The sequence below is a fragment of the Meleagris gallopavo genome, chromosome Z, assembly GCF_905368555.1.
Source record: "Meleagris gallopavo chromosome Z, MGAL_WU_HG_1.1, whole genome shotgun sequence".
Taxonomy (NCBI): Eukaryota; Metazoa; Chordata; class Aves; order Galliformes; family Phasianidae; genus Meleagris; species Meleagris gallopavo.
This window is the reverse complement of record NC_139435.1, coordinates 62,353,781-62,379,730: the sequence shown is the minus strand read 5'-3', so window position 1 is coordinate 62,379,730 and position 25,950 is coordinate 62,353,781. Positions and strand designations below refer to the sequence as shown.

General features: G+C 39.5%; 1 long non-coding RNA gene across 3 annotated transcripts; it reads left to right on the top strand.

The window, feature by feature from the left end:
* On the top strand, positions 1-25,747 carry LOC104915702 (uncharacterized). 3 transcript variants are annotated; one of them, XR_014880538.1, is made up of 4 exons: positions 1-111; positions 5,765-5,870; positions 6,963-7,241; positions 23,598-25,747. It is a non-coding gene; the product is annotated as an uncharacterized LOC104915702 (long non-coding RNA). The 3 variants fall into 3 exon arrangements; XR_014880537.1 differs by lacking the exon at positions 23,598-25,747 and adding an exon at positions 22,467-23,586; XR_796438.4 differs by lacking the exon at positions 23,598-25,747 and having other exon boundaries at positions 6,963-13,103.
* The last annotated feature ends 203 nt before the right edge of the window (positions 25,748-25,950 follow it).

Here is a 25,950-nt window from a genome sequence, read left to right as displayed (position 1 = left end):
GGAGCCTGGCTCTGCCTCTCCTGGACCCATTTAAGAGCTGACCACCAGTAGGGAAGGATTTCTTCTGGAGATCCGCTCTGCTGGAGTTTGGTAAGCAAGCTCAGGATACGGGTAAGCTTTCTATATATTCTCTTTTTGTTATTATAATTTGCTTTGCCTAACTCTCTTGTTTATTTTGTAATTATAACGTCTTAATATTCATTGATTATACAGTATATAACAGTAAATTAAGAAGACTAAGGTAAAAAGTAGGTTTCCATTTCCTTTTGTTGTTCGGGATGAAAAAATGTGAAAAGTTATGTGAACTCATATGAATGGGTGACAAAGGGAAATATGATCTATGTAACAAAGATGAAAGGAAGCAATGGAGGAAGCAAAGACTACTGAAGTGTTCAGCTTCCTCTTTTTCTTCTCTCTCAACAGATAGGCAATTACATCTTATTTATGATCCTTGCTTGAACAAAACACAGTATTAACTAGGGATTAAAAGAACAGCTGTGAGAATGGAAGAAAGAATCTTGAATGAATACAGGCATAAGTTACACGCGTTCCAATCTGCACTCTGTAACCTCAGCAATTATTTTCAATGCACTTTCAAAGGAAAAGTAAGGGTAGAGGAAAGGCAACTATAATAGTTATCTCTAGAAAAGACAAAGGAAAGGGACAACATGAAGAATTACAGAGCAGTCTCACTTGATGCTGATTCTTGGGAAGATATGGGAATAAATTGTGACAATTTCTAAGCATTTGGACAATATAACAATAAGACACAGCCAATGTAGATTTATCAAGAAGAAATCAGACCAAATAAATTAAATTTCATTCTAGAGAGGATGACAAAGTAAGACTGTTTTAAAGACAAAATAAGAAGCAGCTACTATATCCATTGCTTTTATGAAAAGTTTTACTAATGCTGCATTTTACAATTTTTAAGAAAATTCCTAAAAACATGTACCAGATTAAGTTACTGGTTGCAGTGGAATTGCCTGGTCTTGGTCTGAACTAATGGTTGAGCACCAAGTGGGAAGGCGTGGCTAACCCAGGGAACTCAGATGCAAGAAGTGCATCTGAGTGATTGGGAGAGGTGGAGCCTGGATCCACCCCTCCTCACTGCCTCTTAGCAGGCAAGGGAATAGCATTGTTCTGGATGGAGGCTGTGCTCTTCTTGTATTGTCACTGGTTGTCAGAAGGGATGAGTTAATTTTTTCTTATTACCTGCTCTTCCTTTGTAGTGCTTCTATCCCATTAGAAGGCACTGTCACTGCCTTTTTTTTGCCAAATGCTATTGGGAACCAGGCAGGAGTTAATCTCGTAAAAGTATTTCATTTTAATCCTCCTGAAAAGGAGAATACTAAAAGTGGCATTCCTAAAGAACATAAATGGGTGGTTTGATTGAGAAAGACAACTACCCCTCTGGAAAAAGCCTTGCCAGGGATATGTCCCAAGGTTCCTAGGATCTCCATATTGTGGAATTGCTACAGTGATTGAAAAATGGGGCCCCTTGTGGGATGGGGACAATATTTTTGAGTCCCTGGTCTGCATGGCAGACTATCTTCATGACTTCAGTAAAGATATACTGATCAAAAAAGAGCAACAGCTGGCTGCATCCGCTGTGGTATATCTACTCTTAATGGCCTTGAATCAATTAGGTGTATCAAATAACACTCTGGAAAATCGGAATCAATTACTATGTGACCAAAGCAAAAAACTTGAATGAAAGATGCTATATGAACTGGGGGAGGGGGGAACTAAACAAAGTCAATTCATGTGCCCATACCCAGTATTGACTCTCTCATGAGTACATTAAGTAGAGGAATAGAAACATATCACTGTGTTCTGGATCTAGCAAATACACTTTTCAGCATTCCAGTTGCTAAGGAATCCCAAGACGAGTTTATATTCACAGGGGAGAGCAGGCAGAGGATTTCTCAAGTCCTGTCTGAGGGGTAGGTGCATTCACCTACCTTTGTCATAATTTGGTGGTGCATGACTTGGCAAATTGGAACTGTCTACCATCAAGATGTACCTTTACATCATCTATCTAATGTTACCATTGGGTTCAATGGAGGCATTAGAGAAGACAATAAATTCACTAAGTGCCTATTTACAAGAAAAATTGTGGGATATAAATCTGTGGAAAGTACAAGGTCCAGGGCTATCAGTTAAATTCGTAGGTGTTGTCTGACTAGTTAAGACCACCTGGGTCTCACCCAAAGTGATTATAGATAAGGTCCAAGTGTTCCTGGCTCCCATGAACACTGAAGCAGTTGCAGGAGTTTTAGGGCATATTAGGAAACTGGTGATCCTTTATATCTGCTTAATGCAGCTGCTTACACATCTATATTGACTAACAAAAAAAGGCCAGATATGGGATTGGGGTAGAATAAAATAAGAAGCTTTTCAACAGGCAAAAAAAGCCGTGAAACAGGCTGGATGTATTCAATCCAAAGCTTCCAGCTGAACTAGATGTGCATGTAACTCAAGAGGGATTCAGATTGTGACAGTGTCAGAGTGCTGTTTGAAACCCAGCAGGGCTTTGGTCACAGGTTTGGCATGAAGCAGAATAAAGATACAGTATGGTCAATAAGCAGATAATAGGGTGTTCTACTGTGGGTTCATTCTCTGGATAACACAGTGGGCCACTCAGGATTGGAAAGTCCACACACAACCTATCTGAGGCAAAATTATGTGGGTCGATGTACAGAACATAGGCACAGGTCTGTACAAGCATACCACATCAACCCTTGCAGTTACCAGGCAATTATAAAGCTGACACACTGGCTGAAAAATACATCAGCAGAAGACATTTGCTGGCTACATGAGAAACTAGAACATGCAAGACAAAAGACTACAAAAGAGGGCCAATGGCATCCTGGCCTGCATTAGAAATAGTGTGGCTAGCAGGAGCAGAGAGGTGATCATCCCTCTGCACACAGCACTGATGAGGCCGCACCTCGAGTATTGTGTTCAGTTTTGGGCCCCTCACTACAGGAAAGATGTTGAGGCCCTGGAGCGTGTCCAGAGAAGGGCAACGAAACTGGTGAGGGGTCTGGAGCACAAGTCTTATGAGGAGTGGCTGAGGGAGCTGGGATTGTTCGGTCTGGAGAAGAGGAGGCTCAGGGGAGACCTCATTGCACTCTTCAACTTCCTGAAGGGAGGTTGGGGTGGAGAGGGGTTTGGCCTCTTCTCCCAGGCAACAAACAGGACCTGAGAAAATGGCCACAAGTTGCGCCAGAGGAGGTTTGGATTAGACATAGGGAAAATCTTTTTCTCTCAGAGGGTGGTCAGGCACTGGAATGGCTGCCCAGGAAGGTGGTGGAGTCGCTGTCCCTGGCAGTGCTCAAGAGGCGTCTGGATGAGGAGCTGCGAGATATGGTTTAGTACTTGTGGTAGTGGTGGTAATGGGAGGATGGTTGGACTGAATGATCTTGTAGGTCGTTTCCAACCTTGTGATTCTATGATTCTGTGATTTCTATTAGGTCTGTTCCCATTTGAATATATGTCAGGTGAAACTGCCATTCAAGATTGTTGTCTTTGGCCCACTTCTTCACAGTTGCATCTGTGAAATGCATTTCTTGGTCATTCTCAATGATCTGAAGAGTGTCATATAATGCCATCAGCCTAGTCAGTGCCTTAATGATATAGGCTTGTTTTTTCTTTGATACGAGATAGGCCTTGCATCAGTCCAAAGAGAAAGTGGAGTCATGTGCAGTCTGACATGCTCCTGTGTAGGATCCATGTCCATACTGAACAGGATCACTGCAATACAGTAACGTGGGAAATCAGAGCAGGCCCCTCAAGTCTGCTTTCCTCTACAGCTCTTCTCTTCCTTGTTCTTTGCCCCCAAAATGCCACTGAAAAGAAAAGAACAACTGTTGCCAGGCAACTTCTTGCCATTATCTTCAAGTCATTTTTCCCTGTGAATGCTAGTTGCTGATGTCTGGACGGGTGCTTTAGACACACAATTGTTTCTGAACTCTTTATTAAAAAAGAGTAATTATACCTTTTCCAATTAGATAAGCACTAGATAACAATTAGGCTTTTTAATTATTGCCTTTCTTTACAATCAGCTCTTTCATTCATTAATCTTCATAGATTTGAGTTCAAAGTATAGCAAACAGAATAAACTTCCTGCTAATGTGAGGTCAGGTAACCATTCTATTGAATAATTAGAAATGAAGAATAGAATCGTAACGAGATTTTTTCACTGTGATCAGCAGTCCTTCTCCTGTTTTGCTATCAGCTCATTAGTACTTAAATTTAGAAATATTTCTCTTCAAATGTGCTTTTTAAACCAGATAGTTATTCTATGAATTTAGTTTTTAATCTTAGGTTTACTTTTTAGCTCAACAGTTTGTAGTAACAGAGCTCCCTACTTCCAGATGAGAAATATGAAGTAACCACGTAATTTCATTTTAATCTTAGAAGTGAGGCATGGAAGGAGAAAAGAATAGGGAAGTCTAATTGATCATCCAGGAAGAAAGAAACTTTTCTTCATTTCCTTTTTCCTAACTAAGTAATGTAATAATGGATGAATTACCCCTATATATATATATAGTGGGTATGATCCTGTCATCTGTTCAATATCAGTATGACATGAATCCTTTCCTTTAGTTTAATTGTAAAATTGAAATAAGCACAGGAAACATTTGTTAGAATACATATTAAATTGGTCATACATATTTGAAGTAGCACTGTCTATGTTTATAAAAAGCCATTTATTTTGTGCATAGATCTTTTGAAGGTGAGAACTGATGATGACTGCTAAGAAAAAGGGATCATTGAACAAATTATTCAGATTAAATGTAAAGTACATGGGAAAAGCACTCCCCTGAGTTACATGGATATTCACTTATATTAGCATTTTTGCTTTGAAAGGAAAAACAGAGTGGAAAGTCAGAAATATCACTGCATCGCAATGAACAATCTTCTTTTCTCATTAGGAGGATACTGTGCTTTTGTTACTGCTCTGGTTCCAGTGTGAAGAAGTGAAATGGATATTAAACCTGTCATAAAGGAAAGAAAAATGTGAAATGTGATTTTTAAGGAAGAACAACTCAGTTTCTCCTTTTTCCTACAATGAGCAGCAATGACTTGTTTTGAACAGCCTTAATCAGTGAACTGATTCTTTCTCTCATGAATTCACAAGATTCTGATCTCCCAGGCTTGTACTCCCGACTATGAAGTGAAATTCTTTTGGCAATGAGAGGTGGAAAGTGACTTTCTCAAGTCCCGATAGAATACAATGCTGCCTTTAGCCTGGTGACCAGAACCACTGTAAAATATGCCTTCATGATGTGGGTATAACTAATTTGATATCTTTCTGATACTAAAAGAAGATCAGGCTCCTGTCTCCTATGCCTATAACACTTATCCTTGACACTGAAGTGGACCTCCACGATCTGATTGCACTGACTGATATTGCAAGAACTGCCAGAGGAAAAGGCAAGGGCTTTTTGTTTGCTTGGTGTTACTATGTCACTAAGAACGTTCCTCCATGTGAGGGATCTGGCAAGTCCAGAGCAAATAAAGCAGGCCATGTGTTGGGACAGGGTAACAAGTGAGATGGGTGTTGGAGGAAATTTCACCTGCAGGTGGCATCAGAACTTTTACAAAACAGCAGGCAAATAATTGAATGATTTTGATTTCCTTCGCATTGTGGAGGGCCACATAGATAAACCTCCAGCTTTTTTGATAACTGCTTTAACAATTAGGCTATTGTATAAAAGTTTATATCCTCTCTCTCTTCTCTGGCCTGCACCAGATGATGCTGTGATCTGGACACATGACCAGCTTGGGCTCTGGAGGATCCTGGCTGTGATGAAGCCTACCTAGGGATGAGACCCAGACTCAGTCAGGGAACAGACCAGGTGAGGCAGTGTAACTGTAGAATTGTGCATGAGGAGAATTCTAAAGGCATGCAGGTATTTTATATATAAAATAAATGTGAGGAGCATATAGAATACACTGAATGATCTCTGTGATTGCAAGAGCATCATGCAATTTTTTTTTCCCTCAAGTGCATCATTACACGGTTAACAAGAAGATTATTAAGCAGGACTACTTAGTCATAAATAATTTATGAAATCTAAATTATGCATCTTAGCTCCTTTCTCATCTCAGTAGATCCTATGGTCAGTCAAAAATAGAGAAAAATTTCTGAGCACTGCAATATTTACAGACTTCTGTGTTATACACTATATTCAGTGGTTTAAGAATAGTAAAACAAATACTTGTTACATGCTAAGATAGATTTAGATAGTTAGGCAATATTTAACAACTTTAATTTCCTGGTATATGGTATAGTCTGTACTTAGAGTGATAAGATTACAGAACAGCCAGCAACATAACCTTCAGATATGGAACTTTATCTCCAACAAGTGTGAAGCAACTTTAAAATAGCTTAAGCAGCTGCCTGCTTAATTGCATGCATTGTAGACTTAGGCTAGCACCAGTGAAACTGAATGGTAAATATTTGTAATTTTTTCTTTAGTTGCCTACCTCCATTTGGTACAGAAGGCTCACTCATCTTTTTAAGTGTGTATTTGTAAGCATTTTTATTGCCCTTTAATCTTCATGTGTGTTGTGACATGGTTTTCACTTCTGTCTGTGTCTGATCAACTAGAGCACACATGCATGCTTGGCATGCTTTCAAGAGGCACAGCTATTTTATATATCTGCAGAGTATGCAGCCTCTATTTATCACAAATGGAGAAACCAGAGCAAGATGTAGCTTTAGCTGGCATTAGTAACGAATTTCCACTTTTTTTCTGAGGCTGGCAGAACAATCCAGCAAACCAAAGAACACACATTATCTTTACGTCTTTGTAAGGAGTAGTGATAAAGCACACAACTCAGAAAGAGGTAAAATGTATATGTTGAACAGCTTTAGCTCTAAAGCACAGAAGCTCTAAAAGTCCGTGCATTTTGAGATATCTGACTGCTGATGTCTTTTGTTGCAGGCACTCCAGATCGTGTTACCTAACTTGTTTATCCTAAGGCGATGCATAGAGCTGTGACAATGGTGGGCCACGCAGATGCCTCACATAACTGCAGCGAAGTCTGATGAGGAATTAGGCCTCATTTGTTTTGTGAGGAGAACTATATTTAGACAGTCTCAATTCCACCACTATTCCAGGACTTGATCATTCTTATTGACCGGCTTGCAAGGCAGCTGGCTACCAAGTGCCAATGGGAAACAACAACAGGAGAACCATAAGCAGTATTTTGACCCACAAATGGTGAGAGTAACAACATGATGACAGTAATCTTTTGATCATGGCTGTATAATTTATTGCTTTAAGTGTTGTGGAGGTGGATATCTGGATCAAACTAGATCTTTTAAGCACTGACTGTAGAGATATCAATTTCCATATTGAAGTACCCCCACCCTTCCATTTTTTTCCCAGGTAACCTCTGGAGTTGAGCAGTTCTCTCTGTAGTTGTTTACAGTTCCACTTGTGTTGTGGTACTTCTGGTTTATTTGATGTGAACAGTATTCCTGGCAGCTTCCCCACAGAAGTTCCACTTCGGAAAAGCGGATGTGCAAACATAGAATGAACACATCTGTATATGCTTAATAGTTTTCTTTAATCTTCTAGGAATAACTCAGAAAGATACAGGGAGGAATTCCAAAATGTTCTCTGTACATCTGTTTGCTTTTTATGTATGTAAAACTGTCTAGGCTTCCCCTTGAAAGATTTTATTTTAAGCAATGGGAGTTGGACAAGCAAGGTTAGCAGCAGGAAGGAAACAACAAAGTCTGCTCAAGTGGACTGGCAGTAGGAAACTCAGTGAACTGAAATGCAGTTCTGCCTGGCTGTGACAGTACAGATGACACACATAGAAACATCTGCTGCTAGACTTATTGATGCATCTGTAAAATGTAGCACATTGCATGATAGATCCAATATATCATAAAATAGAAATATGACAGTCTAATAATCAGCTTAGAAAAAACATGTTGGTGACACAACTAACAGAAAGACAGAATAAGCAGAACAATTTTTTTCAAATTACTTTGTATTTTCAGCAGTGTTCTTGTACTGGCTTCAGGGTGTTTGTCAGAGATCTGTGATGAAATTTTACTCTTCCTGTGCTTCATCATTGAAAACAGTTTCTCACAAGTGTGGGTACTGCCAAAAACCAATGACACGAATAAGGTGTGATGGTGAAATGGGGTATTTTCTTCTCATTTAGAAGTCTGGTAGAGAGATGTCAAAGTTTTGAGTTGAGCATATGACTGCAAATCTATACATTCAATTTGAAAATTCCCAGGTGCTTTATTTATGTCAACTGAAAGTGGAGCTGCAACTGTAAAACAAAAAAAAAACAACTACACACACACAAAACACCATCATTTTTCAGCAATCTTGAAACCTGTTCTCAGATTTCTTTACCAAAATGGAAAGCACAGATGTGTATTTTTTGCTGCTCCCAGGACAGTATTCATCCCATGTATTACAATGCATACAATTACTTGCCATCACCTTAGTTGGCACTGCCCTGCATGTTCCCTGCATCCAGGTTCCAGCCCAGAAAGTGGCAATTGTACACTTTGGTTTGGTTGCTATGCAATGGGTGCGTGCCCAGGGCTAGGCCAGGCCACTTGGTGGCAGAAGTGCTGCCTTGATAGTGTGGGGTAGTGGGTGGCTGCATTGAAAGCTGGGCTGGACTGCATGCAGCCTTTGAGTTGGACATGCCAGCTCTAGGGGAACTGTATCAGGCTACCATGGAAATCTTCAAGAGAGGGATCACCTCTTCTATTCAGAGGACAAAGGTGTCCTCCACCTCTCCACCTGCCTCTTCTTCCCTAGGGGTTTCCAAGGGGCAAGGTAGCAAAGGTGGGTTGCAGGGCTGCTGTGTAGACAGATGACCTCCCTGCCCACATCTGGCAGCACAAGGCAGACCACAGAGGTGTGCTGGTTTTTAGCACTATTATGAGGGTGATTCTCTGAGAAAGAATTGGAGATTTCAGTGTTAATTACCCACTGTGTTAATCTATTAAAAATTAATATATAGACATCTACAGAGGAAGAGATGGAATATTTAAGAGGATCCTCCCTTGTCAGCAAGATATTGTAAATTTCCTCTTTAAAGAATGAAAATATGATTTCCATTCTGTGCCTGCCTGTTTTGTGTTCAAAGTACTTTAACTTTTTCCTTCTTATCATTCAATTTAATTCACCATCTGTTCACCCAGAACACTGCATTTTCAGCTGAGATATCAAAAGGAAGACCACATTAATCAAACATTTGTACTTCTGAAGCAAGTAGGATCTAGAAGAAACAGACAAATAAATCATGAAGCTTAATTACATATTACATTTTTCTTTATCTCTGCCTGTAGGAATGCCTGAGCTTCACAAGTTGCTATGTTATCCTGAAGTTTGACGACTTGAGCTGCAGAGATAGGCGCATTAGATTTTCTTCATGACATTAAGAGGACTTGGGTGTAAGTCCTGCTTTCAGCAAAGAAGCTGTAAACAGAAATTGTGCTTTGCTGGCACGTTTGCAGCAGATTAAAATGAGGTTAATAAGTACACACAGAGAATGTCTGAGTAAGATAAGGTCACAGATTATATAAGTAAAAGTTAAGCTGTCAAACCATGAAACGGTTGCTAAAAGTTTTTAGGCAACGGAGCCAATTGTTGTTTAAAAAGACATCATAAGATAAAATCAATAGGTGTGAATATGTAAAGATTTAGAAGTATTAAACCACAGTTAAATGAGAAAGATGAACACTTCACCAGTGATTATTTTCTTCTCCACTTAACACAAGCATAATTTCTCTGATCTCTTTTTTTCATTAGTCACTAAGCAGTTCAAAGTATTTTTCTGCAAAATGCTACAGGTTAGAATTTTTAACACATAGTTTTCTTCTGATTTATCCAACAAATTCTCTACTTTTTTTTTTTTTTTTTTGGTTGAGTTTTCATTTAAATTTAATATAATATCTCTTACCAGCATATTTTTACCATTTTATAAGATATTTCTCCTTATTCTGGAGCAGGCTCAGCCTTTCCTGCTGAGGTGTCTGCTCTTAATACTGCAACCAGTTTGGTGCTTATCCTGCAGAACCAGACTCACTTGTCTGAAGGACTTTGTGAAGAACCACAAAGGCAGCAAATAAAATCTTCTGCCCAACAGGCAGAGTTATGGTGCATACTCAAGATCTTTCCTCAGATGTCCTAGGAGCTCCATAATAGATTTGGACTGTAGCATAAAGAGAAATTTTATTGTACTTCAGATATTTTCTTGTGTAGAAAGAGACTACAAAAAGAAGGTATCACCTGGGGTCTGGCCTTTCCCTGTGTATACTGGAACAGATTTGAATTTTTGAAAAGTTTACCTTTATACAACTGTCTACATCTGCCTGAAAACCTTGTGAGAAGCTGCTTATGTTGTTCTCCACATTCTGAGTGCCCTTTATGCCCTGCATCTGATTCTGCTGATTTGGTCCTGGAGCGGGTTCAGAGAAGGGCAATGAAGCGGGTGATGGGTCTGGAGTACAGGCCTTATGAGGGACAGCCGAGGGAACTGGGATTGTTCAGTCTGGAGAAGAGGAGGCTCAGGGGAGATCTTACTTTCCTCTACAACTGCTTATAGTTATGGTAAGGTGGGAGTTGGCCTCTATTCCCATGTAACTAGCAACTGGAGGGAATGGCCTCAAGTTGCACCAGGGGAGATTCAGGTTGGATGTTATGAAATAAATCTTCTCTAAGAGAGAGGTCAGGCACTGGAATAGGCTGCCCAGGGAGTCACCATCCCTGGAGGTATTCAAAAAACATTTAGATGTTGTACTAAGGGACATGATTTAGAGAGAAATGTTGGTGATAGGACGACAATTGGACTTGATGATCTTGTAGGTCTGTTCCAACCTTGGTGATTCTATGATTCTATGTTATTTAGTTTTCTTAGAGCAGATCTGCAATATCCATTAAGTTTGTCTGTAAGAATTTATGCTCTCATAAGGAAAGTTGCAGAGGTCAGGACAGCAAAAGTTTTCTTTCTCTATAGACAGTGGTGCTTCTGTGTTTATGCACTAAAAACCCTTTACGTACAGCCCTTGAAAATGGCAGTGTTTCCTGTCCTTCCTCAATTGCTTGTGACCTCTGGGAGCTTGCTCTGTTGTCACGTACCTCTGATCAGTTAATTTATGTGGACTTGTTCCAGTAAGAGATTAATAAATTTTGATGTCTGTCATCAAGACTTTTCCCAAGCTATTCCCCCTGCTGTAAACTCAGTTCTAGGGAACAGATTTAATAAACTGCATTTACTGTTAACTTACTACTGCTTCCTTGCTTTCAGGCATTAGTTGCAATCTGAGCATTAATTTCAAACATAACAGATAAATTGTCATAATCTCCTTAGTTTCTAGTGCCTATCTGATATTCATGATTCACTCATGGCTTCCCAAATATTTGCCTTTTATTATGAGAAATGTATATATATGTTGGTTTTTTTTTCTTGACATCATAGCTGCCAAACAAAAACTTCAAAATGTGCTTTTGATAACGATTTCAAGGTATGTCATGTACGCAAAATGTTGAGGATATCCCATGGCAACATTACTTTGTCACCATATCCAAAATTTTCACTGGTGAATGCAAACAGAAGTGCAAATGACATACAGTGGCTTTCTTGCATGAGTACGCCAATCACCTGAACCAACGCTGAGCTGTGTAGAGACAGTCATGAAGAGGTTTGTTCAGACTGAAGCTCTTTGCAACATGACACAATGCAGTGTGACAGATTCATTTTTTATGGGAAATGTTGGCTGTAAGGGGAGATGTGTAATAATTTTGTGTCTTCAGAAGCCAAGTGAAGGCCATTTGAAATGGGAAAAAAAGGAAAAATAAAAGGCTTTTGTTCTGATGCATTTGGAAACATTCCTACTCAGCCATTCATGTAGCTGCAAATCCCATGGAGCAGTTACACATTTGACACTCAAAAAGGGGTTAATGTATCATGAAAAAACTACTCTAACTTGTTGCTAGGTAACAGTGTAGTACCCTCCAGCTTGCGATTAGCAAATAGTCTTTTTGATTAGATACTCTGCTATCTGTTTATCTTGCTGCTAAAACCTGCATAAAGGAGGACTTTTTCTGTGGCTCCACAACAATGGATTTATCTGTAATTGCCTACTTTACACATATGATTTTATTTCACCTAAATGTAATTTGGAGTGTTAATGAAAAGCTCGCTTTCGTAACTTACTCTGCATACAAATACAATTTTTCCACTAGTGCTTTTTAAAATAAATACCTGCAGTTTTAAATAATAATTGCTGCAAAAACAGAAGCTTTAGATTTCTTGCACCTCCTAATTATTAAATCAGGTCAATGTGCTCTGCAATTAACTTTTAGCTAATGGAAATAAAAGAAATAAAAAAGAAGATTAATAGGAAAACTGAGAATTAAAGACAGAGACCATAGCTGTAGTCTACAGATTTCACAGTAGAAATTTCACATGAACATGGGGCTTCATTTTAAAGCTCTTTTTTCTTAACTTGTGTACAATACTTTTTCACTATGGTCTAATTACATTCATGGAATGTGCTCAGACCCATCCTCAAGTATGTTTGAACAAGGAAGCTTGGCAGCAGTCTGTAAAAGCAGAAAGCAAAATTCTGTATCACATTTTCTAACTGTATGGAATTTAGAATATTTAATCCAGTTGGTTTTTACAATATCCTTCATATCTTCTTATTCTCATAGTTCACGCTATTGGACATTTTCCGAAGTGAAGTGAAATATTGGATTTTCAGCCCATCCATAAATTTTCAGCTGCTGCCCTGCCTATATTGAGACAGGCTTCCTGCCCTGCGAGACTTGCTTGCATTGTATAGTATTATGCAAATCTGTGAATTCCTGCTGTGTCACTGAATACATTCTCCTATGAAAAAAATACACAAACCGCTAGTCCAAAATAATAAAAGAAGTTCAGTCGAAAGCTAGCAATATGCAGATTCCTTAATATTGTGTATATAATTACCACAAATCAGTGCTTCATGGGAGACAAGGTGTGTGAACTGCTTGTTTATGAATTACCACCTTGACTTGACGCCTCTAAGAAAAGCTGCCATCAATTTAAACTAAATATTTTTCTTTTGAACAGATACTGTTTGAGAAACAGTGGGTTACTGTAGTACTGTTAATGACAGGTGGGAGACATTTTAGGAGTAGTTTGAGGCTTTCAAGCTGTCAAGACTCTCTGCTAATAAAAAGTTACTTCTGTTTAGTATAGAATGCAATGGCTCTTTGGCTCTGTTCCTGTGCAGTTGGAATCCAATTGCAGAATAGAGGAAGGGGAAAAATACACTTTGTTTTGAGGCTGCACATAAGACCATCCTGAGATTAGAAGTTCAATTAATGGATATTCTTCAAGGCTATCCTATAATGTGCACCAATATGGATTATGACAGCAGTGGAGTAATTCAGCTTATAAAGAAATTGTATCCAACAAAGGAGAGAAATGATTCTTACAAGAGAGGAGATATATCTGAACTTCTTTTATTAGTTTGAGTGAAGAAAGAAACATTTCTCTCAAAGAGAAGATACCTGAATTTATTTTACCCTAGAAATGAGTAAGGCATGGAAGGAAAAAAAAACAACCCACAGGCTATCTAACAGTAATAGCATTAAAAAGGCTTTTAAATGAAACACTATATTAGATAATTATTAGCTGTGTGAGGTCATACTGAAATAGTTATTCTACCAGCAACTTTTTCTGCTGCCCTGATTTGAGATTAAACTGTCAGGAAATTTCAGTAGATCAGTAGAGTACCTCAAAAGGAGAATGCTGATCATCCACGATGCTAATAATCAACCTGATTCCTTAGAACTATGGAAAATAAATGGCAAGAGATATTACATGAGAAAGTATGAAGACCAGAGGTGGCTGGAGGGATGACTACGAAGTGTATTTTTATCTAATGAAAAATACTCCTTTGTTGTTAGGATTTAAAGGCAGTCATGACACTCCATGCTCAGATAAACAGGCTGTCAAAGGCCTTTTAATGTAGAACTTTGCAGTGGAAATTGAAGACTTTTACTTAAAGGCTGTTTTCAAACTACAGCATTTGTTCTGTGGGAATTTCACTGTTTGAAAATTCAGTTTCATCTCAACTGATTGAAGTCCAGCCTTTTATTTTTTTTATTAAGACCTAATTTTTATGCAATCCCTTCAAAAGAAGCAAACACACAAACATATGAACAAACCTAAACAAAAGAAACCAGAATGTTCTGTTTTAAGATAAGCACAGTATTTTGTTCTGTTCATTTTACTTTTGACTTTTTCATTTTACAATTGTGAGTACATTTTGGGATGTTGGTACATAAGTGTTTTCTGCAGAGAAATAACATTCATTGAAAACACATGTGAAAATACATTTTAAGTAATTGGTTATCTAAATTTGAAGTAACTGATTATCTAATAAATACTACTTTTGCATTACTGGGTCAGGAGGTAATTGGCAGATGTTCAACAAATGTCAGGTGGGCCCAAAAAAACTGAGGTAAATCTTACAAATCTCAGGATTTGTTTTTTAGTAAAAAAATTTCCAAGCATAATTGCATGATCTAGGACATGAACTTCTTAATAAAGAGTCCTGAACTAAATCTCACTGGAGTGAAAATTAGAGACCTACACTCTTAAAATTAAGACATCTGTATGACGTAATTTGAGTAGTTTTGAAAATTTCACTTATATTCTTTTTCAATACTCATTTTTCTGTTCATCTGACAGTAGCTCACATATAGAATACAACTTGAGAATCTGTCCGCTGGGAATGCCACAAAAAAAAAAAAAAAAAAAAAAAAATCTGTATGTTTGATAAATTAGATAAAGATAGTAACAGAATAGACTCAAATCTAACAGAAGATAGTCATTAGGACATTGAGTGAGATCCATTGAAAAGCTGTCCTTAGGGACCAAGCAACAGAGCAGAGCTGGCGGCTCTTTAGGAATACCCTTCTGAGAGCACAAGAGGTTTCCATCCCCCAGCATAAGAAATCAGGCAGGGGAAGTAGGATGCAGGTACATATGAGGAAGGGCCTGCTGGCCAAACTGAGGGAAAAGAAGGCAATTAAAGCAGGGATGGTTGCCTTTGGAAGGATACAGAGATACTGCCAGATGTGTGGGAATGGGATCAGGAAAGTCAAGGTGCAGACAAAATTGAACTTCATAAGGGCTGTGAAAAATAACAGGAAGAGGTTCTTTAGATATATTGGTTAGAAGATAAAGGCCGAGGAGAATGTACTGCCTCTGATAAATAAGAAAGGAGAAATGCCAACAACAAACATGGAGAAGGCTAAGATACTCAACAAATTATTTGCCTCAGTCTTTACTGGCAGCTGGGCCTCTCAGGTCTTCAGTGTCCCTGAACCTCTAGGGAGAGGTTGTGTGAACAAAATCTCTCCTCTAAATGAGAAAGTTTGAGACCACCAGATGAGACTAAACGTGTGTAAGTTTATGGGGCCAAATGACATGCATCCTGAGATCCTGAAGGAAGTGGCTGATATGACTGCCTTGTCACTCTCCATCACATTTGAAAAATCATGGCTGTCAGGTGTAGTTCCTGGTGATTGGAAAAAGGAAAACATCACTCTAATGGCTTCATCAAGGGCAGATTGTGCCTTACAAATCTCTTGGCCTCCTAGGATGGAATTACAGCATCAGTGGACCATAGAAAGAGTGACAGATGTTGTTTACATGGACTTCTGCAAAGTCCTAGACAAGGTATCACATTATATTCTTATCTCTAAATTGCAGAGATAGATTTGAAGACCTGACTATTCAGTGGATAAGGAACTGGTTGGACAGTTGCAGCCAGAGGTTTGTCATCAACAGCTTTATATCCAGGCAGAGGCTGGTGATCAGTGCTGTCCACCAAGGGTCCATCATGGGACTGGAGCTCTTTAACATCTTTATCAACAATATAGACAGTGGGATTGAGTATGTCCTCAGCACATTTGCAGATGACACCAAACTGCGTGGTGCAGTTAATATGGTAGAAGGAAGGGATGCAATTCAAAGTGACTTGTATAGGCTTGAGAAGTGGGCTCATGCAAACCAAATGAGATTCAACAAGAGCAAGTGCAAAGTACTTGCTGCACTGTGGTTGGGACAATCCCAGGTGTGTACAGACTGGGAGACGAACTCCCTGAGAACCTGTGGAGAAGGACTTCTCTGTTCTGGCGGATAAAAAGCTGGACATGATCTAAAAGAATGTGCTTGCAGCCTGGAAGGTCAAATGTATCCTGGGCTGCATCAAAAGAGGAGCAGACAGCATGGAGAGAGAGGTGATGATTGGTCTTCTCTGCTCTGCTCTCTTGAGGCCCCATCTGGAGTACTGTGTCCAGGTTGGGGCCCTCAGGACAAGAAAGACATGGACCTGATGGAGTGGGTCAAGAGACAGCCAAAAAGATCATCAGAGGGCTAAAACACCTCTTCTGTGAAGGCAGACAGAGGGACTGGGCTTGTTCAATTTGGAGAAGAAAAAGCTCTGAGAAGACCTCATTGCAGTCTTCCAGTACTTAACAGGAGGAAGACAGGTATGTGGTCTGATAGCAATAGGGAAGAAGGGTAATAGTAAACTAAACTAAAAGAGGGGAAATTTAAATGATGTTGTTAGGATGAAATTCTTTACTCAGAGGGAACTAGATGATCTTCAGGGTCTCTTCCATCCCAAGGTATTCTATGATTCTATGAGTCTATGAAAGCATTTCTAACTAACTACTTGCAGATACCATGTAAGTCAGTTTGGCTTTAAAATTAGAGACAGTTTGAGAGAGCTCTGCTAGTTCTTTATTTCTTAAAGTGTTTACCTAAAGCATTTAGAATGAAGATTAATGCCAGTGGTAGTGAAATAGGTTGAGCTGTGGATTTGTAATATCACTTCCCTTGAAAGCTCTGTGTTACTATGGTTGCTACTAAGTGCATGTGTTTTGGGGAAATGTTTGTTTGATGTGGCCATTCACTGTGGAATTCACTGAACATGGAAGTACAGTGAAAGCACAACAGTTGCAGATAAATATTTTTAGCACTCTTGAGATCATCAACTTTAAATAGCAGAACTGCATTTCATATTTAAAATGTTTTATAGCAGATAGTATCATTGATACATTTGTGAATCAAATAAACTTTGAAAGTGAGTACTTTACAAGAAATTTGAGTTTACTACAGATTTTTGAACAACAGGTGACTAAGAAGTTCTGAAAGGATGATAACCATCTGATATGACTAAAAACATATAGCCACTTGGATTCAAAATATATTTTAAATTTTGATTTATAATGAAAAAGAGGTTGGGCAAAACTTAATGTCTTGTTGCTCAAAGACTGTCTTTCTCAATCTTAGTTGCTAGCAAAAGCAAAAAAAAGGCCCAAACAAACAACTGACAAGTTTGGTCTTTCACACAGTTTTGAAGTGTATCTGAAGTTAAAAAAAGCACTAATAAGCTACGCAGTAGGAATATAAGCTGGTTTAATTTGCAATGACATGAAGATGGAAAGGACAGTGAGTAAACTGGAGGCTGCACTTAAAAGTAATTTTGGCAAATAGAAAAAAAAGGGTAGCATTTGGAAGGAACATGAGAAAGGTAGATATACATTATCACTGATAAGAAATGAAGAAAGATAATGAGACACCACTCCTTCAAAAAGGAAACTCTTTCTTGCTAGAAAGAGAAACACCACTTAAAGATATATGCATGAGAATTGGAATGGGTGATAAATATGTTCATTTGATCAACTGGCAATTGAGAGAGTTCGTCCTCTAGCATCCAAGTATTATGGATACAAACTCAAATGTGTGGACTCAGTTGTGGGCCACAGAGCACAGTGTCCTGGGAATCTGGAGAGGGCATATAACAGAGATCCATCTCGGTTTGATTAATAACTCTGTAATGTATTCACAGTTTTTTTGTTTGTTTTTTTTTTTTTTGCTGTTACTTTATAATTTTCCAGTTTCTAAATTGCATTCGTTATTGCCTGTAATTGCTTCAGCTGTTTCTTCATCCCAAGTCAGCTGATGTATTCCTTTCCATATCATGCCAGGGACACTTTCTGCAACCTCCTTTATCTATTTGAGTTCTGCTTATGTTGCAAATTCTGCTCTCATTAATGGGAACTCTGTCACCAGATACAACTGCTAGCTGTTGCCTGTGGCAATTTATGGATTTTTTGGCCTACGGTAGTGCATTCATCTATCTAGTCAGTCAGCTTTGGTAAATCTGGTCTGTTCCAGGTTTCGTTATTGCTCTTGAGAAAAATGTAAGTAATTGGACACAGTCTAGAGAAGGTAGTGAAAATGATCCAATATGATTAGTAAAGAAAAAACAGAGGATCTTGTTTCCTTTGTCCTAATGAAGAGTGATGGTGCACAAGATAATAATCTTCAAATGAATAAAAGCCTACCGTAAGCTCAAATACTTTGTTACCTTTACAAAGTAGGAATTATAAGAAATATGAACTTGAATCACAGCAATAGAAATCTAACTAGATTTTAGAAAGATTTTGGCTACATACTGGGGAAGTGAAGTACTGGAAGAAAGACAGCCAAGAGATACTGGAGGTGTTTAGGAGAGGTTTGTAAAGGCAGTTGTTGCAAGAATTACAAAGGATGATATGATCTTTCAAGGTCTCTTCCAATCCCATTTTTTTTTTAATTTTTTTTTTTATTCTATAAAATTTTCTGTATATATTTCTGTAAAAATTTTCATTTCTCTCCTTATTTTAGTTTAGGATATTTACCTGTATTCTAGTGTCTTATAGTTTTGATAGGAATGAACACAGAGCCTGTATATGAGGCTAATCTGCTGCCTATAGAGGCAAACAGGTACAGGAAAGAAGAAATGAAGTAATTGGGAAGGTAGCTGATACTTTCTAGGCAGAGTAGTTGGGAGATATTTGAGCTGGCAAGAAGCATCTGAAGAAGACAAAGAAAGGCAGACAGAAAGAAGACTGGGATCAGAAGCCTGGGTAGTCAAGATGGGTACTAAGCTGGAGACAAAAACAGGAGCAGTAGGAGTCAAGGAGCAAAAGTCGTTTAGGAACACAACTGAACATAATAGAAGACACAAAGCAGGAGTAGCTTTTAGGGGACTGGAGCACCTCCCATACGAAGACAGGCCGAGGGAGCTGGGCTTGTTCAGCCTGGAGAAAAGAAGGCTGCAGGGTGACCTCACTGCAGCCTTTCAGTACCAAAGGAAACCTACAAACAGGAGAGGAATCAACTCTTTGAAAGGGTAGATATGCAGGACAAGGGAAAATGGTTTGACGTTGAGGGAGGGAAGATTTAGGTTGGATGTCAGGGGGAAGTTCTTTACAGAGAGAGTGGTGAGGTGCTGGAACAGGCTGTCCAGAGAGGTTGTGGATGCCCCGTCCCTGGAGGTGTTCAAGGCCAGATTGGATGGGGCCCTGGGCAGCCTGCTGTAGTATTAAACGGGGAGGTTGGTGGCCCTGCAAGTGGCAGGGGGTTGAAATACATGATCCTTGAGGTCCCTTCCAACCCTGGCCATTCTGTGATTCTGTGATTCAGTGTGAAGTTAAGCCTGAGGAATTGCAAGCAGAAAAATCCACATGTCCATGTTGATGGCCCTTGTACAGCTCAGACTGTACAGTTCTGCCTGAGACTTGTGATTTTTTTCTGACTGACAATATGACAGGTCATGCGCCTCTGGTAACAATGCTAGCTTGGGTTCTAGATGAACAGCAGCCACCTTTATGCAGTGATGCTCCTGGGCTGACAAGTCCTGTGTCATTTCAGTTTCTCCTGTAACTTGTCTCTGTATCTGTATTGGGTGGACAGCATGTAACCTCCCTAAATTTCCTTATTCCTCTACAACCAGCTATGGCACATAAAACTCAAAGACAAAGCATTTCTTTTGTTCTTGCATTGATCATGCATTTCATTAGTTTCTGCAGAAAGGATGACATCCTCGTATTGAGTCAGTTATTACTGTATCAGCTCCAGTAGCAGAGGTTTATATAATGGACAGTTTCAGAAGTGCTACTGAGCACTGGGGGTTATCAGCAATGTGCCACTCATATCTGAGTGCCTCTATCAGATTATTAGTATTTGTGAAGTGGTTGGATAATGTTGGGAGGATCGTCATATCAAAGCCCATAATGATCCCTTGAAGGACAGGCTTCTATTGTTTGTAGAAAAACACCCTAAGGTCCTAACCTAAGCTGATGACTGAGGCGAATAACTGGTAATTTATTGAATGCTGCCTAATTTGTTCAGTGACTCAGGCATAGGTTCCACTGAAGAAATGAGCTGGGCAGATTAAATTAAAGGCTGTGTCAGACTGCAACATAACAGACATAACAACCTTAATTCCAGCATCTTCTGACATTCAAAAATTTGCTGCCTCAATAATATACACAGAAGGCTTAATAAAGGAGTCACCAAGCAAAACAGATCACCGGGAGAAATAAAATTGCCTTGCCTTTTCTGTCTGTGCCACATATCAGGAAAATGAAGCAGCCTATTTATTGCTGCTGCTGAGGAAGCTGTAGCATGCAGCAGCACCTCCCCCAGCACAAAGCCGGCTGCTCCAGCTGCAGCAGCAACCACCATCTTAGCCCATTTTCTTGCTGGCTGGGGAGCAGCAGGCCTGGCTCCCTGGTCCCTGCCTCCCTCCTGCTTCCCATGTCAAGCACAGGAGAGGTCTCCACGCCCTTTCACCCTCTCAGTTTTGTCTACGCAAGTGGGCAAACGGAGGGACACAGTATGTCAGCAATTGTATGCAGCACCACCTAATCTTTTCCACTGCTTACAAATAGCCAAAGCCCAGACATGTGTAAATGGCTGAGCATAGTCATGCTTGAAATGCAGAGGCTGAGGAAAACAAACTCTTCTTCTGCATCCCAGCTGCAGAAGCACAGTACAACCACCTGCAACTGCTCAGGGGTTATCAGTACATCTGCTTGCTCAGTCTTCCCCCTTCCCCCCAACACAATTAATCAGAAGATTTGCATGTTCAGGCTTATTTGACTCCCAGTGAAAATCTTGCATAAGAGCCAGGGCATACGGAATGTGGAAGGACAGTACTGTACAGAAAAAGGAGGGACTATACAGCAGGGGGAACTCACATAGCAAGCAAATAAGGCTAAAAGAAGAGAGGTTAAGCTTGTAAGAGGGCAAGGGAATAGAGGATTTCTATTCATTCTGAGTAACATAGCTAGTATAAAATAATACAGTAAAGAATAATCTCAGAAATAGACATATTTGTTGATAGCCTCCTCTGAATCAGGTAACACATAAATCAAGTCCTGTAGGCCAGTAAGAACAACTCTGGATTTCCTTATTCCATACACATACACAGTAACTTCTCAGCAACTGGGATGGAGTGCACAATGGCCCTCAGAACCTCTTCTGTGATTTATATCTGAAACACTTGGGAACATACAAACCAAGATGTAGTGAGGATGATGTGTGTTCAAGCTATAATTTTCTGCCATGATATGAAGGCTGTTTCTGAGCCCTCAGCCTTGAACTGCCCTTGTGGAATGATCTCATAATTTAAACAAATCTTGATTAAGCAATCGTACACTTCCTTTATTCAGTTCAATATTCAATTTGTGGTAAGATTCCTCATTACTCAATAAGCTAGCCAGGTCTTATGAAAGCTATTACAGATAGTTAATCTAGACTACCACTTGAAATACACCTGTAAGGAAATAGTAAACCTTTTCAATTTAGATTTAAAAAAAAACAACAAAAAAACTAAGATTGCTTTTCTGTGCATTGTATGATGCTCTTCCTAAAGTATCTAAATGAGTTTTTGTTTGCTAGTGAGTTCCATTCCAGCTGATCAATTTAAAGTGAAAAGACATCAAAATTTACTGCTTGTGTTCCTTTCATAAAAGCAAATACAGCATTCAAATATAGTTGTATATGGCTCTGTAGCTAATGAAGAAAAGTGAGAAAAAAGGTGTATTAGAAAAACCACTGTCTTACATTCTCTTGTATTGGATTTTTCATTTATACTTTTTCAGTTTTTTCTGTATTTCAAAAGGTGCCTGAATGTTTCTGTGCTCAGGAATAGCCAAAGGATTTCAAAATGGAATCCACATAACAAAAAATGTGCCTCTCACATTTATAAATTAGTTGCATATATATATATATATTTTTTTTTCTTAGAATGCTTCGCTTGGAAAAGTATCTGCAAATGAAATTTCATAGTGTTATGGATATTTTGTGCATCTTTTATTATAATGTAGCAAACTTCTCACAATCTTTCAAATATGTCATAAAATATAAATTGTGTATACTGATTTTTGTGGCAGAGGTGCTACAGTGAAGTCAGATATAACATGGGAAGCCTTGAGAAATCATTGTAATTGAAAAGTTTGTTAATGACTTCTGTCTTTCAGGTGGCAGAAAATTCGAAGCAAAAAGGCAAATTCCTGCTTCCTTTCTGACTGAAACTTTGTCCATTTTTGATTTCCCTACAGATCCGGAGAGTGATATGATCCTAGCAACACACAGCTCCATACTTTTCAACTCCAACAATCTTTACCTTTTTGTGATCAATTAAGACTGCTTTGAACAATGTAAAAACTTTCTTCTTCAGAAACACGTGCTTATCACAGAACAACTGATTTGTTTGGAGTTTGAAGGGACCCACGAGGATCGTTGAGTCCAACTCCTGGCTCCATGCAGCACCACTCAAAATTCAAACTCTGTGTCTGAGAGCACTGTCCAAACTCCCAGAGCTCCAGCACTTGAGGCCGCGCCCACTACACTGGGCAGCCTATGCCATGCCCACTGCCCTCTGGTGAAGAACCGTTCCTTAACATCCCCAGCCGCCCCTCCCCTGACACAGCTCCATGCCGTTCCCTCGGGCCCTGTCGCTGTCACACGCAGCAGAGCTCAGCGCTGCCCCTCCGCTCCCTGTGAGGAGCTGCAGCCGCCATCAGGCCTCCCCTCAGCTCTGGGTTGAACACACCTCAGCTGCTCCTTACACATCTTCCCCTCTGGACACTTCACCATCTCCATTGGACTTCTATGCCCTCTCTAATAGTTTTATGTCCTTCTTACACTGTGACACCCAACCTGCACCCAGTGCTGGAGGTGAGGCCGCACAGCACAGAGCAGAGCTGACAACCCCTCCCTCTCCAGGTGGCAGTGCTGGGCCTGGTGCACCCCAGGGTACAGTTGGCCTTTGGGCTGCCAGGGCACACTGCTGGCTCATGTTCAACTTGCAACATCCGGAGCACACAGATCCCTTTCTATGGCGCTGCTCTCCCGCCCCTCATCCTACAGTCTGTACATATAGTTGGGATTGCCCCATCACAGGTGCAGAATCCAGTTCTTCCTTTATTAAAAGTAATATGTTTGCTGATTTCCTCCAATTTGTCAGATTCTCTGCAAGGTCTCTTTGGGGAATCAATAGCCCCTCATAATGTAGAGTTGTCTGCAAACTTAGATAGTAATCTTCAAGTTAAAATATTAAATAGAAGTGGTCCTAAAATTGAGCCCTGCAGAACTCCAGAAATGACTGGCTGATGTAACTACATTTACTATACCTTTTGAACCCAACGCATTAACCAGTTGCTCACACATCTCATTATGTTTCTTTCTAGTTGTATGATGGAGATTTTCTCCAGGACACTATGAGAAACAATATCAAAGGTCTGCTGAAATTAAAAAAAAAACAAAAAACATCTACTGGCCTTCTTTGTCAAAAGGTGGGTAACCTTTTCATAAAAGGAGATTAATTTTGTTCAGTAGGACTCTCCCCTTGTGACCATGTGTTGACTTTGACCAATGCCTGCATTATCTTTCAAATGTTTTTCAATAACTCTCAAAAATAATTTCCATAATTTTGCCAAATGCCAAAGTGAGACTGGCAAGCCCATAATTACCAGGGTCTTCTTCCTTGCTCTTCTTGAAAACTGGGGCATTTGCCAGCTTCCAGTCAACTGATACCTCTCCAGATTCACAAGGCGATTGAAAAACACAGAAAGAGGTCTTACAGTGAAATCATTTAACCTTTTGAGTACCCTGGGATGAATCTCAATGGGTCCAATAGACTTATATACATTCAGCTGAAGCAGTAAATCCTATATGTATTTGGAGTTGGCTAGGAGTTTATCATTACTGCAGTCATCGTGCTCCAGCTCAGGTCTCTAGGGGTCTCAGAGCCTATAAATGCTGTTGAGCACAGATGCAAAGAAGGCATTAAATGTGTCTGCCTTGCCTGCATTCGTATTTGTGGTGACCATCCTCATTAAGTAACGGACCGATGTTATCTGTGGTCTCCCTTTAGTTGTTAACAATTTTTAAAATCTCTTTTTGTTGTTCCCCATAGTACTGGACAGCATCAACTCCAACTGAGCTTTGGTGCACGAATCTTTCCCGGCAATAATGAATGGCATCTTTGTAGTCCTTCCACATCACCCATCCTTACTTTCTATAGTCATATACTCTTTTTTTTTTTCCCCTTTTTTTTTCTAATTAAGCTCTAGAAGTAGATGAGGGCTTAACCAAGAAAGTCTTCTACCTCATCTACATGACTTCCAGCATTTTGAAATTGCCTATTCCTGAGCTCCTAAGAAGTGGTATTTAAAAAGTAACCAGTAACTGTTGGATCCCAAGGCCTTCAAAAGGTCCCAGAGGACCTTACTAGCTAATTCCTTGAGCAGGCTGAAATCTGCTCATCCTATATCGAGGGTTGAAATTTTGTTGGTAGTATTCCTGATATTTTAAACTCCAGTCCTTCATGGCCACTATTGCCAAGATGGCCCTCATGAGACCCTCTCTGTACAAGCTATAGTTTTGGGAGGGCATTTGTCCCAGTTGGCTCTCTCAAAACCAATACCAAGAAGTTAATATGGAGCTGTTTTTGGAATCTCCTGGACCTGTTTGTATCATCCCAATCAACATCTGTTGAAGTCTCTCATAAAGGTAAGAGCAGTCCTGTAATGGCATTTACGGGTTGCGCTTTGACTGCCATCTAGTGGTTTGACGATTTATATCGCTTCAGCAGTTCTAGTGGGAAAGTCAGCATTTCTCACGCGGTCCATAGCGGTAAGTGAAGACGTTTGTGAAGAGCAAATAACTACGTTGTGAGTAACCGTTAGTGTTCTTATATGTATTCAAGAGACTGCAGGAGTATCAGGAACTATTACATTTGTTACAATCATTTTCTCTTCTACATTTACAGTGCAGGTACCTTATCCATTTTTTTTACTATATCTGCAAAATTGGTCAGGGAGACAAAAAAAAAAATAAAAATAAAAAAATAAATCACCAGCATCTGCATGGTTTTATTTACCATGGGCAAAACAGTACAAGTGATTTGCTTAGCTGCAAATAACAATTTGCTCTCTCCTTCATCTTTTGCACTGTTTTTTCATGTTGGACTAGGAAAACAAACCAGAATTGGTGGTAGCTTTGGGATTGCTTTTTTTGCCACCTTGATCCTTCCCTCATGTGAGTGAAACTTGCATCACACATAACTTTTTAATTAGAAGGCAGGATGGAGTGTTCAGAGACTTTGAGCCCCTTACTTGCATCTCTCCTCTGTATCCATCTCTTTGTCTTGATTCTGTCCTCACCTCTGAGTTCTTGTTCCTGCTCTTGCTTTTTGTCTCTGTTGTTCCTCAGGGTTTAAACTGTTACTGACCTCAGCCTGGTCTGAACACATTTCTTGTCTATGCTTATTGGCTTATTCACTACTGCAATAATGTAAGCAGGCTTTACAGCCGCAGAGGAAGAGTAGAGTGTGACAAGTTACATCATTTCATTGCCTTCTATACTGGATGCTTACCACACATGTATATGTGGCATAAGATTTTACAAAATCTTATAATTGATTTGGAATTCTGTGTTATATTTATCTTCTGGAGAGACAGTTTTTAACCACAGATTAAAAAAAAATAATAATAAAAATTGTGCATTGTTCTTTTAGTATGACTTATTTCCTAAAATTAA